Source organism: Erinaceus europaeus, chromosome 11, assembly GCF_950295315.1.
Source record: "Erinaceus europaeus chromosome 11, mEriEur2.1, whole genome shotgun sequence".
Classification (NCBI taxonomy): Eukaryota; Metazoa; Chordata; class Mammalia; order Eulipotyphla; family Erinaceidae; genus Erinaceus; species Erinaceus europaeus.
Window position 1 is genome coordinate 60,407,486 of NC_080172.1, and position 16,723 is coordinate 60,424,208.

Here is a 16,723-nt window from a genome sequence, read left to right on the forward strand (position 1 = left end):
TGGGTTGCTTCCAAATTTGGGCTTGTTACAATATACATATGCAGAGCTTTATTAAAATGTAAACCTTGGGGCCAAGAAGTGACACATCTGGTAGAGTGTACACATTACTAAAGTGCTCAAGGACCCAGGTTCAAGCTCCCAGTCCCCAACTTCTGGGGGTGGATAGGGGAGGTGAGAGTTTTGTGAACAATGAAATGTACTGCAGATATCTATCTATCTATCTATCTCCCCTTCCCTCTCAATTTCTCTTGATCTTTAGCCTCCCAAAATAATACGAAAATAAAATAAAATGTAAACCATTTCATCTTTAAAACTTAAACCCTTAAAAGTTACAGCAGGCCAGCTATTCCTTTCTTTCTCTCCTTTCTTCTTTTTTTCTCTCTCTCTTTTTTTAATTAGGGAGTTAATGGTTCATAGTGCAGTCTTTGGCACACAGGCAAAACCTCTCATTTCCACCTTAATAATTATCTGGGAGATACTCACTCCCCCAACCCAAGACTCCCTTAATCCAGGATCCCAAACTCCCTTTATCCTATCCTAATCCCTACTTCCCCGGAATCCTTTCCTTTGGTGCAGTATACTATACCCAGTCCAAGATTCCCCTTATGGTTTCCTTTACTGTCCTTATTTCTTAAGTTCTACTCATGAGTAAGATTTTTTGGTAATGGTCATTCTCTTTCTGGCTTATCACAATCAACATGATACCTTCAAGTTCTGACCAAGATATTTCAAAGGAAATGGCCTCATCTTTTTTTAATGGTTTCATAGTATTCCATTGTGTATATGAACCACAACTTTCCCACCTTTCCATCTGCCTTTGGGCATCTGGGTTGCTTCCAAATTTGGGCTTGTTTCAACTGTGCTGCTGTGAACATAAGTGTACATAGGTCTTTTCAGATAGGTGCCTTTGTTATCTCTGGGTATATCCCCAGGAGGAGACTAGTAGGTCATAAGGCAGATCCATTTCTAGCATTTTTATGATTCTCTAAGCTATTTTCTACAGAAAACGAACCTATTTACATTTTTACCAGAAATGTAAGAGAGTTCCTTTTCATTCAAAATCTCTCCAACAGGTGATGTTCTTGCCTTTTCTAATGTATGACATTTTTTCAGGTGGAAAGTATATCTCATTGTTGTCTTTATTTGTATTTCCCTGATCATCAGTGACTCCGAGCATTTTTTCATATATATGCTGGCCCTTTTGATCTCTTCTTTGGAAAAGACTCTGCCCATGTCTTGTCCCTATTTTTTCAATGGAGCTGTATGGCCTTTTATTGTTGAATTTAGTGAGTTCTTCATGTATTTTGGTTATTAGCCCTCTGTCCAATGTATAACACATAATGCTTTTTACCCACTCTGTGGGAGTCTCTCAGTTATGGTGGTAGTTCCTTTTGCAGTGCAGAAGCTTTTAAGTTTAATGTAGTCCAATTGGTTTATGTTTGTTTGTGCTTTCCTTCCAACTGAACTTGTATTGGTGAAGATATTTCCAAAGCGTACATCAAAGAGAGTTCTGTCAATATATTCCTCTAAATATTTGATAGTTTTTGACCCAACATCTAAACCTTTGATCCATTTGCAGTTTACTTTTGTATATGGTGTGAAATGTGGTGATCTAGTTTCATTCTTCTACACAATTTCAATTCAATTTTTGCAACATCATTTGAACAGACTATCCTTTTTCTGTTTGGTGTTTTTGTCTTTCTTGTCAAAAGTTAGATGTCCATAGATGTGGGGGATAATTTGGTAACTCTCAATTCTATTCCACTGGCCTGTGTGTCTATTTTTTGTGCCAGTACCAGGGAGTTTTGACTATAGTGACTCTGTAGTATGTTTTGAGGTCAAGAAGTGTTCATAGACATGACCACAGAATATGAGCCCAGACCTACAGGGATGCAGATGTAACATAGGCTCCTGTGCTGAATATGAGCCCCAAATCAAACTGGTGGGGTTTACAGTTAACAATATTTATATACTTTCCTCATATTTGGGAGCTACTCTCTTCCCTGATTCAACTTTCTAGTCATTTTTCCAACTATGACACCATTTCCCCAGAAAACAACCTGGGTCTACCTGCATATCAGATGTCAGACTCAAGCAAAACTACTAAAAGTCATGAGCCCTCTGGAATATACCTAAAACAGACCTACTACCTTCTTCCAAAATGGAGACCCCAATCTTCATCTGCAATATTCATGTCTTTAAGTTCATGATTAGTCAATAATTTGTTCTGCATTATATCTTAAGTCTTTTTCAGCCATCAGTTTCCAGATGCTACCATGATGCCAACCTGACTTCCTTGAGCAGACGACCCCACCAATGTGTCCTGGAGCCCAGCCTCCCCCAGATCCCTTCCCACTAGGGAAAGAGAGAGACAGGCTGGGAGTATGGATGATAGACTTGCCAACATCCATGTTCAGTGAAGAAGCAGTTACAGAAGCCAGACCTTCCACCTTCTGCACCCCACAGTGATCCTGGGTCCATACTCCCAAAGTGAAAAAGAATAAGGAAGCTGTTAAGGGAGGGGATTGGATATAGAGCTCTGGGGGTGGGCAATGTGTGGAAATGTACCCCTCTTATCCTATGGTCTTATCAATATTTCCATTTTATAAATACATTTTTTTAAAAGAAGAAGTGTGATGCCTCCATTATTGCTCTTTTCTCTGAGGATTGCTCTGGCTATCCTGGTTGTTTTATTTGTTTGCTTGTTTGTTTGTCTCCAGATAAACTTCTGTATATTTTGTTCTACTCTTTTGAAGAAATTTGGTGGGACCTTGACAGAGTCAAATACTTTCTCTTCATTTATTGAGACAATCATGTGGTTTTTAGATGTCCGTTTATTGATATGGTGAATCATATTTATTGATTTATGTATATTGAACTAACCTTGCATCCCTGGGATAAATCTCACTTGGTCGTGGTGTACATTTTTTTTAATGTAGTGTTGTAGTTGAATTGCAAGGATTTTGTTCAATATCTTCACATCTATGTTCATCAGGGATATTTGTCTGTAATTTTTTTGTTTGGTTGTGTCTCAGTCTGCTTCTGGTATCAGGATGATGTTGGCTTCATAAAAGGTGAAAGAAAGTATTTCCGTGTCTTTGTTACTTTGGAAGAGCTTATTAAGGATAGGTGTTATCTCTTCCTTGATGATTTTGTAGAATTTATTTGTGAAGCTATCAGGGCCCGAACTTTTGTTGCTGGAGAGGGTTTTTTATGACTGCTTTAATTTTTATGGTTATTAATTGGTCTGTTCATATCTTCTAGGTCTTCCTTGCTCATTCTTGAGAGGTTGTATACTTTAAGGAATTTATCCATTTCTTTCAAATTCTCTAATTTGGTGGCATAAAGTTGTTTGTGAAAATCTCATATAATGCTCTGGACTTCTTTTGGTGTCTGTGGTGATCTCTCCTCTTTCATTTATTACTTGATTTATAAGGGTCCTCTCACACACCCTCCCCTCCATCACCCCTGTCTTTTTTGGGGGTGGGGGTGGGGCAGTCACTGGCCAGGAATTTCTAGTTCTTGGCAAGATGCTCCTGAATAACAGGCTGGGAGGTAATACAATGGCAGAACACTAGATTTGTGCTCATGAGGTCCTGAATTCAATCCCTGGTATCTTACATGTCAGATAAACTCTCTGGTTTTCTTTTCCCCCACCTTTCTCTCTGATAAATAAATGAATAAAAAAGGGGGATCAGGTGATGGCACACCCAGTTAAGCACACATAGTACTATGTAGAATGGCTTGCACAAGGACCTGGGTTTGAGCCCCTGCTCCTCACCTACGGGGGCTTGGAGCACTTCATAAGCTGTGAAGCAGATCTGCAAGTGTCTGTCTTTTTTTCTCCATTACTATCACCCTTGCCTCTCTCAGTTTCTCTCTGTCCTATTCAATAAAATGGGAATAAAAAAAGGGCTTCCAGAAGCAATGTGTTCATAGTGCCTACACTGTGCCCCAGTGATAACCCTGGAGGCAAATAAATAAAATAAAATAAAATTGTTTGCTCCCGAATAGCTGAATGTATTATAATGTTCAGCTCCTCAATGAATTTCCCCAGAAAGTGGTTACTATCTATTTTAACTTACTATGTCTAGTTACCTTACCATGTGGTGCTTTTGTGGGTGAGAAGGGAAGTGCAAAATAAATTCTGTGTTAAAGTAATAAATTCACCTTTAAATACCATATACTGTTCTTTTTTTTTAATCTAACAATCTCAAGTATTTAAATTTAAAAGTTAAGAAGAATTGGATAACACTAAGGGGCTGAATAACAGCTGTATAACCTGGACGTCTGATGTCTCTTCTGGCTCCCACTCTGTCACAAAATGAGTCAGACTTATTCTAGGCTCAGTTAGCAAGCTTATTCAGCTCTTATCTGGAGTTGTACTCTAAGTAACTTCAATCAGCAATAAATATAGTATCATAGGTTACATTTGGAGCTCTTTTCTCTCATTTATCCACTTGTAACAAACTCAGTTGGGGAAAGTGGATACTATTTATTAAGTACTCTAATATTCTTCAGGTGTGTGTGTGTGTGTGTGTGTGTGTGTGTGTGTAACCCTTCCATTCTCTCATGATTTTCTCCTATCCAAGACCTGTCCACCTTACGTCCCAAGACCAAGGTAAGATGTTAAATCTTGTGAAGTAAGGAACAGGGGTCCCTTCTTGCAAGTGGGAAGCAGGGGTCTCGAACCCGGATCCTTGTACGTCCTTGTGCTTCACACTATGTGCACTTTACCCTGTGCATTACCTCCCGCCCGAAGTTGTTAAATCTTACACAAAGTCTTCCCCAGTTCTCCCAGAGTCCTCATTTGAATTCTTCTAATACTTTTAGATTGCTATGTCCACCTTCTTATCTTGTATTCATTATTTGTATCTTACCCTCAGTAATATCTAAATGATATGTTATATACATATTTTTCTCTATCACTGGCCTTTCTGAATAGAGTTGTTTAGAAAATACCTTGCCAATGAATAATTATAAAAAAACACTTGTCCTTGGCAAGAAATTATCTATCCAGAGAACAACCTATTTGAAAACTTCTGATACACACATATAAAGATGGAGAGCTACAAAAGAGAATATACAAAATACTAAGTACACCAAAGGCACAATTCGTAAGAAGTCAATATCCATGGCTCAAAAATTCCAAGTATGCCTGGAAATAAGTAGTTAAATGAGAACATCTTCTATTCAAGAGAACAGATCTGGGAGTTGGACAGTAGTGCAGTGGGTTAAGTGCAGGTAGTGCAAAGCGCAAGGACCGGTGCAAGGAGGCATAAGGATCCCAGTTCAAGCCCACCTGCAGGGTGATGAAGCAGGTCTGCAAGTGTCTGTCTTTCACTCCCCCTCTGTCTTTCCCTCTTCTCTCCATTTCTCTTTGTCCTATCCAACAACAATGACATCAGTGACAACACCAATAATAACCACAACAATAAAAGAAAAGAGAACAGATCTTACAAATTCATGTGTAAGTGTTTAGTTTGATTTAGTTAAGTTGGTAGAATTGGGGGTTTCATGCCTGTGCAATTTTGCTGCTTGGCCACTTAGAGAGAGAGAGAGGGAGAGAGAGAGAGAGGGAGAGAGAGAGAGGGAGAGAGAGAGAGGGAGAGAGAGGGAGAGGGAGAAAGGCGTCAAAGCTTTTTCTTCCTCCTTGCCATAGCAAGGTGTTACTGTGCTTGGACCTGGGTAGAAGACATAGCAATACATACAGACACCCTACTTGGTGAGCCCTAGAGCATATGCTTTTAAGTAGGAAGATTTTATAAATTGGAGAATCTTTCATGTCCTCATTTAAATACTTTAGTCTAAAAATATTTCTAACAAGCTTTAGCATAAAATTCCCAAGCTCACTAAGATTAGAAACACATTAAAAGAGACAGGCAGTAACTCCAGGAATCCGGAGGGTCTGCAAAGGAGGACATTGTGGAGATAGCTTTATTCCCTTGTTCATGTCCATTCCTGTCACCACTGCTCTTAGCCCACCTAGCACATGATGAAACACCAAGGTTCACTGTCATGACCCTGAGTTAAAGGTTAAACAATATTCCACATATAGTATTATGTTTAAAAGGTAGGGAGGATGTGGGAAAAAAAATCAAAAAGTCCACATTCAAAATAGTTGAATCACTAAAATCCTAGGTCTATTTCCTCTTTAACTTGAGACCAAACCCTGTAAACCTAATACTGGCTTGGATACAACAAATGACACTCAGTGCTTTAACAACTGGGAGAAAGTCTAAGCTCATAAAATAAAGGACCACAAAAGCTGGATAAAGGCAAGAGTCTGGCCTTTTTGATAACCTTTTTGGCCAATTCAGGACACCTCATCACCAGGAATCCTAATCAGGGAATCCTTGGTGTCCCTCATTGGTACTATAGGCCTAGACAACAGATCCTTCTCTTTACCAAAACTGGTCACATGCATCAGGAATGTCATTGTAATCCCTTTTGTGGAGCTCTCTAGGACATTACCCTTACTAAAAAGCAAGGGTAGGGACTGCATCACTCTCTGAAGAGAGGCTATGTCAGCTTACTCTGCCACTCTCTGAAGACTGGTCCTGAATTGAGTGGTCATGGGCCCCTAGGAACATACCTAAAATAGACTCCCTAGCTTCTTTTCACCCTAAAACACCTATTCTCACTTGCTCTATTCCTACTTTCTAGTTCCTGTTTACTAAATATTTTCACCCTGCTTTATATCTTTTATCCTTTCAGCCACCAAATTACACATGCTACTATGATTCCATCCTGAACATTCTGGGCAGATGATGTCACCAATGTATCCCAAAACCTCACCTCTCCAGAGCCCTACTTTACTAGGGAAAGATAGAAACAGCCTGGGGGTATTAATCTACCTCTACCTGTCAACATCCATGTCCAGCAGAGAAACAACTACAGAAGCCAGAACTCTTAATTTCTGAATTTTGGTCCCAGAATTACTCCCAGAAAGGTAAATGATGGACGAAGATGAACAGAGGGTTCTAAAGCTCAATTTCACCAGAACCCAAAGCATCTATCACCAGGAATGTAGGCGTTTTTTTTTTGTTGTTGTTGTTGAAAGCTCTGATCCATATCTTTTATTTATTTTTTATTTGGTCTTTACTTAAGCTTCACTGCTATAGGATTGCTTTTTTAAAAAATTTTTTATTTATAAAATGAAAGCACTGAAAAGATAAGAGGGATACAATTCCACACAATTCCCACCATCAGAAATCTGTATGCCATCTCCTCCCCTGATAGCTTTCCTATTCTTTATCCCTCTGGGAATATGGACCCAGGGTCATTATGGGGTGCAGAAGGTGGAAGGTCTGGTTTTTGTAATTGCTTCCCCGCTGAACATGGGTGTTGACAGGTTGATCTATACTCCCAGCCTGTCTCTCTCTTTCCTTAGTGGGGCAGAGCTCTGGGGAAGCAGGGTTCCAGGACATGATGGTAGGGTCATCTGCCCAGGGAAGTCCATTTGGCACCATGGTGGCATCTGGAACATGGTGGCTGATAAAAGAGTTAACATATAAAGCCAAACAAATTGTTGATTAGTCATGAACTTAAAGGCATGAATATTGCAGATGAAGATTTGGGGTCTCATTTTGGAAAAAGCTATTAGGTCTATTTTAGGTATATTCCAAGGGGCCCATGACTTTACTAGGTTTTTTCCTGAGCCTGACATCTGATATGTAGGTGGACCCAAGTTATTGCCTGGGGAGATGATGTCACAGCTGGAAAAAGGGCTAGAATGTCTCAAACTTTTTAATTCACAGACTTTAGGCTGAGTACATGTTCCTTCAATCTAAGCACTTAAGACTTCAAATTGATAATTGGACTGAATTTTAACAGTGGACTCAAATTGTTAATATATTTCTTTTTTTAATTTTTATTTATAAAAAGGAAACACTGACAAAAATCATAGGATAAGAGGGGTACAACTGGCAGTTGAGCACAGTGGGTTAAGCACACGTGGTGCAAAGTGCAAGGATCAGTGTAAGGATCCCAGTTCGAGCCCCTGGCTCCCCACCTGCAGGGGAGTTGCTTCACAGGCAGTGAAGCAGGTCTGCAGATGTCTGTCTTTCTCTCCCCCTCTCTGTCTTCCCCTCCTCTCTCCGTTTCTCTATGTCCTATCTAACAAAAACAATAGCAACAACAATAATAACTACAACATAAAACAACAATGGAGAGAAATTTATTTGAAGTCTAGGCCCATCATGTCTGTTTGGGAATCTCAGGACTCCCCAACTAGGGTCACAGCTGATGGGGTGGCCTGATAGTAACTGAAGAGTCATTGTTAAAGTATTCCAGTCTCTTGCCCTTATTCAGCTTTTGCAGTCCTTGCTTTGATAAGGATAGCTTGGGAGTGAGTCAGATTTCAGGCTCAGGGAGAAAAAAAAAATTAGTATAACCACAGGCCCTTTGGAATATAAATAAAATATGCCTACTAGCTATCTATAAAATGGAGACTACCCCCCAAATCGCCAACTCTTCATCTGCACTACTCCAGCCTTTAGGTTCATGATTAGCCAACAACTTGTTTGGCTTTATATGTTAACTCTCTTTTCAGCCACCAGGTTCCAGATGCTACCATGATGCCAACCAGATTTCCCTGGACAGACAACCCCACCAAAGTGTCCTGGAACTCAGATTCCCCAGAACCCCACCCCACAAGGGAAAGAGAGAGGCAGGCTGGGAGTATGGATCAACCTGTCAATGGCCATGTTCATCAGGGAAGCAATTACAGAAGCCGGACCTTTCACCTTCTGCATCCCACAATGACCTTGGGTCCATACTCCCAGAAGGTTAAAGAATAGGAAAGCTATCAGGGGAGGGGATGAGATTTGGAGTTCTGGTGGTAGGAATTGTATGGAGTTGTACCCCTCTTATCCAATGGTTTTGTCAGTGTTTCCTTTTTATAAATAAATAAAAGAAAAAGACAGAAGTGCTAATTATTTAAAATAATATTTTCTGTAAACAAACAAACAAAAACTACACATGTAGTACACAGAGAGCAATACAGTACATGTTTTCTTACTGGCTTATAATGCCAGTGGTAAGATAGTAAAAAACTGGTTTTTGGTGGTGAGACAGAGTCACACAGGGCTAGATTGTCAGAGAAGACTCTCAAAGGAGAATCAGCATGTCCTCACCTTGAGAAGAGGCATGGGACTGGCAGAGGTGAAGGCTGTGACCTGTGCAGTGACAGGCCTATCTCAAGTGCTTAATAAGTGAGTCAGTGCCACTGCTTGTCTGGAGTGTGGGCAGGAGGTGGAGAGAGTGGTGTCTCACATGAAGTCAGGAGCAGTGGGCAGAGGAATTAGGCTCCAGATCAAGGTTCAGCCTGAGACCTAGAAGATTCATATTTGAGTGGCTAGGATTAGAAAGGAAAGAACTGGGGCTAGTGAAATAGCTTACTTGGATAGTGTGCTGCTTTGTCATGTGCCTGGCCTAGGTTCTATCTGGACCCTACCACTCTGAAAGAAGCTTTGGTGCTGTGGTCTCTTTTGCTCTCTCTCTTTCTGCTGGGAAGGAGAAGGGAGGAAGGATGAGAAGAAAGGAGAGAACCGTTAGTCTGAAAATTTGTTTGAGCTTTTAAAAACAGGCTTACAACATGATAAAGCATCCATCCCATGCATCGTTCATTCACAGAGGAGAACATATACTTATAACCAACTATTGTTACAGCTTCAAAAGTCACCTGGGAAGCTGGCACCTAGTCTCTCGGAAAGCAGGTTCTTGTTCAGATGACAGAATATAGATTTTGTGCATGAAGCCCAGAAGGTTTGACAAAACATGTTGTTAATGGAACACTGAGTGAAAAGGGAGTAATGATGTAGGAAATACGATCGGGAACAGACAGTTCCTTTGGGAGGAAACTACAGAAATTTGCAAATGTATTTTGATTCTAGTCCTATTAGTATCCCTGTCTGCCTCCAGTCCCATTGTTTGCAATGGGTCAGATCATATTCACACTTTTGCGGACTTTATTATTACTTTTTTTTAGATAAGGGGAGAGAGACAGGCCATATCACTGAAGCTTCCTTCAACATGGTGGGTTGGACTTGAACCTTTGCACGTGGCAAAGCAGCACACTATCCAAGTGAGCTGTTTCTTTGTAATTGGCTGGGTGAAGTTAGGCAGGTAGTCTCAAACTACCTGAAAGAACTCAGGAGTTTTTCCTTAGGTGGTTGTACTTGTTTTATGATGGTCTAGGCCACTGATGGGGACAAATTGCCTGTCCCTTCCCATGTAAATGTGTGTACTTACTGACACCTCGGGTGCATGTCTGTTTTTATTGTCTTTCTAATATTGTGAGCAAGGTCATATGTTGGTTACTAAAGCTACAAGGCTTACTAATATGTCATTGAATAATTTGACAAGTACTTCCTGAGCACCTGCTATATGCCAATCACTCGTCTAGACTCTGGGGAGAGAGCACAACTGAAAGTGGATATTCTAGTGAGGAGAGATGGACAAATGAGCAGAGGGTGTATCTGTCAAGTGATTGCCAGCACAAGAGAGAAAACTAGGCACAGAGGAGCTCAGAGGACGGCAGCAAGGGGAAGGTACTAGAGAGATAGCATGATAGTTATGCAAAAGACTTTCATGCCTGAGACTCTGAGGTCTCAGGTTCAATCCCTAGCATCACTGTAAAACAGAGCTGAGCTGTTTTATGGTCTTTATTGGTATCTTTCTCTCTGTATCACTTATTTAAGTAAAATAAATAAAATATATTTTAAAATTTATTTTTTCCCATCTGCAAGAGGGTGACTTCACAGGCGGTGAAGCAGGTCTGCAGGTGTCTATCTTTCTCTCCCTCTCTCTGTCTTCCCCTCCTCTCTCCATTTCTCTCTGTCCTATCTAACAACTCAATAGCAACAACAATTAAAAAAATTATTTTTTTTAAAAAAGCTTGCAGTTGGGTATGAGGGAGCCACTGTTAGAAAGAGAATGAAAGGAGACATGCTCCCCTTAGATGCTGGGAGTGGCACACATTTATAGAAGAGACATGCAGAATGGCATTCACCTGCAGCAAGAACTCAAAACCTCAACCCAAGCTGGCCTGGCAACTTGAACACAACTCATGAGGGTCTGCATGTAGCCAGAGACCATCTACCCACTACTATTTCCCAAACAGTTTACCCTTATTTCTTTTCCTAATCAATTTTGCTAACACACCAATGACTCCTATGTTCATGGATTATTGTCACGTTTGGTTAAATCCTTCCCAAGTGAGTAAGAACCTGGAAAGCTCAAAGGGTATCAGGAATTCTCTGATAACACCATGACCTAGACCAGTGGCAGGACAGAATGCATTGTGGGACAGACACAGGGAAGGGACAGTGGGCTGGTGAAACAGCTCACCTGAATAGTGCACCTGCTTTGCCATGCACACAGCCCAGGTTCACACTCGACCCCTGCTGCACTGGAGGAAGTTTTGGTGCTGCTGTCTATTTCCCTTTCTTCCTCTGTCTCTGCCGCTCTAAAAAGTCAACCAGGAGTGCCAAAATCCCAGTGACAACAACAAAAAAAAAATTAAATAAACATAAGGACATAAGTAAAAGCAAATAAATACATAAGTAAAGAAAGGGACATCTCAGTCTGCAGAAGCAGCACAGCTTCACCTGGCCTTGACCCGGGGATCAGAACTTGAAGGATGAGCCTTGGGCAGATAAAGAGAGAGGAAAGATTCTGGACAGAGGCACAGAAGTGTGACAGAGTATGTCCAGAAAGCATATCTGACAGTGTGAGTGTGAGTGGGGTGGGGGGAGCAGTGCTGAGGAGCTGGCAGGAGTGGGGGCAGGGGATTACACAAGAGGCTGCAGGGGAACCCTGGGTGTGCTGGGAGCAGGCAGTGGAGTGCTGCCAGTGTCATGGGGCAGGGGTGGGGATATGGGGGTGGTGTGGAGTGTGCACACCGCAGGCATTTCAGCCTTAGCCTGGGGAATTCAGAATGGAGGAAGCAGAGCTGAGCTGCACGAGAGAGGGATCACCAGGATTCTGGAAGAGAAAGCATAGACAGAGCTCAGACAGCATTATATTGTGGGCTTAAACATTTGGATTTTATCTGGCCAGCACTAAGGAGCCAATGAAGGGTGTGTTAGAAAGAACAGACTTTGCAGGAGAGAGATTGGCTTCCTGGAGGGAAAGGGTAAAAGCAGGGAGACTAACTAGGAGGCTGGTAAGACCCAAGTGAATAAAGAAACTGAGTTATTGCACTGTCATAAGCAAATATCAATCACCAAGGGCAACCAGAAGGAAGAAGTTCAAGTTTGGTTTTAGCTATGTTGAAAGTAAGCACCCTTGGCAAGATCAGACCAGGGCATGGTGCTAATGGCAAACATTTATAGGTCATGTTTATTTTATTTTATTTATTCATTTATTTTGCTGACAAAATAGAGTTTGATGTCATGGGGCTCAGTGCCCACACTACAACTTCACCATTTCCTGGACTTATTTAAAAATAGAGGGTGAGGGAGAGAGAGAGAACTGTAGCACTGCTCCAACTGATCGTAAAGTAGATGGGGACCAGGGGCTTGAACTCAGGTCCTTTTGCATGAGCTTTATCAGGTACACCACTTGTCTTAAATAAGTCATATTTATTAAATGCCAGGCACTGTCTTATTTAATCCTTATCACAACTCATTGAAGCAGGAGAGGGGACCCCTGCCTGGTGCTGTAGACAAGGTCACACCAGTTTTGAAAGAAGGAGGAGGAAGAGAAGGAGGAGGAGGAGAAGAAGAAGGAGAAGAGGCAGAGAAAGGAATGAGAACAGGAGGAGGAGGAGACAGAGAGACAGAGGAGATGGAAGAGGAAGAGGAGGGAGAAAGGTAATTAGGGAACAAATTTGTTGCCATTGGAATCTGTAGTAAGGAAGGTGTTATTATAGTTGGACAATCCTCCTTGCCCTCTAAGGAGAATGAACAGGTAGAACTGGGGTTGGACTGAGAATTCAGGAGCTGGATTTAGATTCAGGAAGAAAGGATCCAAGGCCTTCAGGTCTTCCTATTTCTGCGACTATAATGCCTCTTCAAACTTCCTCTTAGAACAAAATGTAGCTCTAAGGTCTCACTTGTTCTTTGTTATATTGAAGGGACAAAGCAAGCTTAAAGGAGGGGTTGTAGCCTTTCAACTTTCCAAATTCAAACTTAGCATACTAACTGCTGAAAGTCAATCAAATACATTAAAGTCATCAGACTACTCTTCCTCCTGGGCCCATAGCAGATGACCTTGTTCGTTTGGAACCTCAGCTTTATCATGAATGGAGATATTGTTGTATCATCCATATTTTGCACAGAAAGGTTAAGTAACTCTCCTGAGATCACACTGCTCCTAGCAAGTGGGGACAGACTTCAAATGCAGGTGCATTGACATGAGTCCCTATATTTAATTTGTAAGCTCTTGCCCAAGGTGGTTTTAGACTTCAGGCTAGCGACAGAGAATGTGGCTTTCAGAGATTACATGCTCTTGGCAAAGTAATAGAGAAAAAGTAAGGGGGGAGGAATTCAAACTTTGTGAAGCAGAGAGATAAGACAGGGACACAGGGAAGTGAGACAAATGTCCTTGCTGTGCCATTGACATAGGAAAGACTAAAGCCTATTTACTGAAGGGAGAAGAAAGGCTCAAACTTTAAGAAAGAAGGGGCCATTTGGGGTTCAGGTGGAAGGACTAGTCTTGCATAGGTGCAGATAGAGGAGGGTCAACAGGGTGAGCTTGGGAGGTCAAGCACATAACAAGTTCTCCAGGAAGGCAAGAATCAGAGTTTCCATGGGGTGGGACAGGCCAGAGAGGGTCATTGTATCCCATGGCGATTTGGGTACCTTTGAGAAACTGATTCCTACTGGGGTAGAAAGCACAGGACAATGTACATGTCCTGATTGTTTGTAAGCAATCTAAAGGGACTCATACTGTACCAGGTCCCCCAGCTACAGTGCTCTCTAAGATCTCTTCTCTGCCAAAGAATCGTGGATGGATTTGAGCTGAGTGTGGAATAACCGTGTAGAAATGTGAAGAAGCATTTGAATTGGTGGGCTTAAAGGGCCTAAACTAAAGGTCACAGCTCAAGCTCTAAATGCCCTAAGACCTGGTTGGACAGGGCACTGGTATCCCTTGTGCTGTGTAGGCCCAGAATAGCAGACTTACATTCAGGTCCAGTAGGTTGTTGGGTTTTTTTTAAAGATGGATTTTATTTTTTAAGTTAATTTCTTTAATTTTTATTTTTTTTCTAAAGATATATTTGTTAATTTGTTTATTTATTTGATAGAGACAGCCAGAAATTGAGAGGAAGGGGGAGATAGAGAGAGGAGACAGACACCTGTAGCACTGCTTCACCACTTGTGAAGCTTTCCCCATGCAGGTGGGAACCGAAGGCTTGAAACCCCCCCACCCCCGCTTGTGCACTATAACATATGCACTCAACCAGGTGTGTCAATACCTGGACCTTTTAATTTTTATTTTTTTTTTAATATTTTTATTGCCACCAGAATTTCATTGGGTCTCAGTAGGTGCACTAGGAATCTACCACTCTTGGTAGCCATATTTTCCTTTTTCTCCCCCTTCTTTTGATTTTTTTATTGGGTAGAACAGAGAGAAACTTAGAAGACAGGGAAAGAGAGGGAGAAAGAAAAAGAGACACCTACAGATCTGCTTCATCAATCATGAAGTATTCCCCTGGAGGTGGAGAGCGGGCGCTCAGACCAGGTCCTTGCACATGGTAACATGGTTCATCACTACCTGGTCTCCTGGAATTGAGTTATCTTTTATTTTATAAGATATAGAGAAATTGAGAGAAGGATAGATAGGGAGGGAGGGAGAGAGAGAGGCATTTTCAGCACAACTTTGCTACTGATGAAGTGTGTCATTCCCCCCCCCCCCCGCCCCCCGCATGTAGGGACCAGATGCTTGAACCAGGTTGCACCACTGCCTGAGCTCAGCCATTTTTTAAGAGACAGAGCAGCAGGAGAAATAAAGATAGAAAAATAGACACAACACTGATGCTTTCTTCAATGCAGCAGGAGTTGGACCTCAACCTGGGTTGTACACATGGCAAAGCAGTGCACTCTCTAAGAGCTATTTCACTGGCCCAGGCAGACATCTTTACCTCAGAATCTGGGAAAGAATGTAATACCAGGTAGAGAGCTCAGACCTTAGAATAGGAGCCTCCTGGCAAGCTCTGTTCCTCTTGAGCCCTGTTATCAGTGAAAATGGCTGAGCCAGAAGCAGAGAGCCTGCGCAAGAAAATATTCCAGCGCACATGGCCTTGGGGCTTCTAGGATCTTCCAAGAGGATTCCACTTGCCTGGATAGTGCATAGGTTCACACTCAGGGCCAACTCTGGGCAGGGTGAGACTGGCTAATAATACCTTCTGGGAGCAGGCGCTTTTCTTCTTTAATGTTGATTTTAATCTATGGAGACATCGTCAGCAATTCATTACCTATTTATGAGAAACACCTGAATAGCACCCTGTACCCTGCGTTAAGCTAATTGCTTGGACTAACACCAGGTGGCATTATTTCCTGAGGGTGAGCCAGCCTCTAGTGCTGCCTGCCCAGCTCAGACTCTGCCTGGCTGAGGAGTAGACAGGGGCAGGGAAGGAAGGAGGGAAAGGGAGGAAGGGGAGGCCTGGTCTTCTGACCCACAGGGAGATACTCCAGTCACAAAGCCTCTATGGGCACTGGTTTAGAACAATCCAGGTTTATTACATGGTGGTAGAGTAGTAACAGTAGATTTTAGGTACAGCAAGTTAGTCAATTATCATCAGAGGGAAGAGTAGGCCAGGCCTACAAATCTATAAGTTACCAAAATTAAGCTCCACGTGTTGTCTCCCAGGGAAGGGAGCATGGCAGATCCAGGGAAGCCACACTAGCCTGAGCACAAGTAAGCACAAGCAGAAGAGGGAGTTTGGGTGGGGGGGGGGGGGGGGAGGGAAGGGCCAGACTTCCTGCCTCCTGCAAGTTAAATCATTTGGTTTATTTGTATGTCCATCAGCCTGAAGTCAGCCATATGCTAATTATATTCTCAAGGTTAGCCTCAGCCATATGCTAATCAAGTCCCAAAGTCCTATTCACAGGCTGTGTCACAACAGGTAGGTGCTGCCAAAACATAGGGTCACATCTGGGTACCAAGAATCCATCCTAGGGGCAAGGTTTCTGTGTCTTTTTTAAAAACAAATTCATTTTTTTATTACCAAAAGTATTATTGCTGGGGTTCCTTGCTGCCAGCACTACAAATGCACTCCTCCCTGCAGCCATTTTTTTCCTTTCTTTTCTTTTTAAGAAATATGTATTATTTATTTTGGATAGCGACGGAGAGAAATTCAGAGGGAAGGAGGAGAATGAGAAGAAGAGAATTCAGAGGGAAGGCGAGAAAGAGAAACACCTGCATCATTGCTTGACTTATGAAGAATCCCTGCTGCAGATGGGGACCAGGGGCTTAAACCCAGGCCCCTATATACTGTAGTGTGTGTGCCCAGCCAAGGGTACCACCACCTGACTCCTTCCTTTTTTTCCTTTCTATTTTGTTTGATAGGACAGAAGGAAAATTTTAGAGGGCAGAGAGAAATAGAGGATAGAGAGAGACTCCTGCATACCTGCCTGACCACTTTAGAATCATCCTCCCTACAGGTGGGGAATGGGGGCTTGAGCCTAGATACTTGTACATGATAACATTCGACTGGGTGTGCCACTGTTGCCTGACTGTCCCCTCCTCCTCCTCCTCCTCCTCCTCCTCCTCCTTC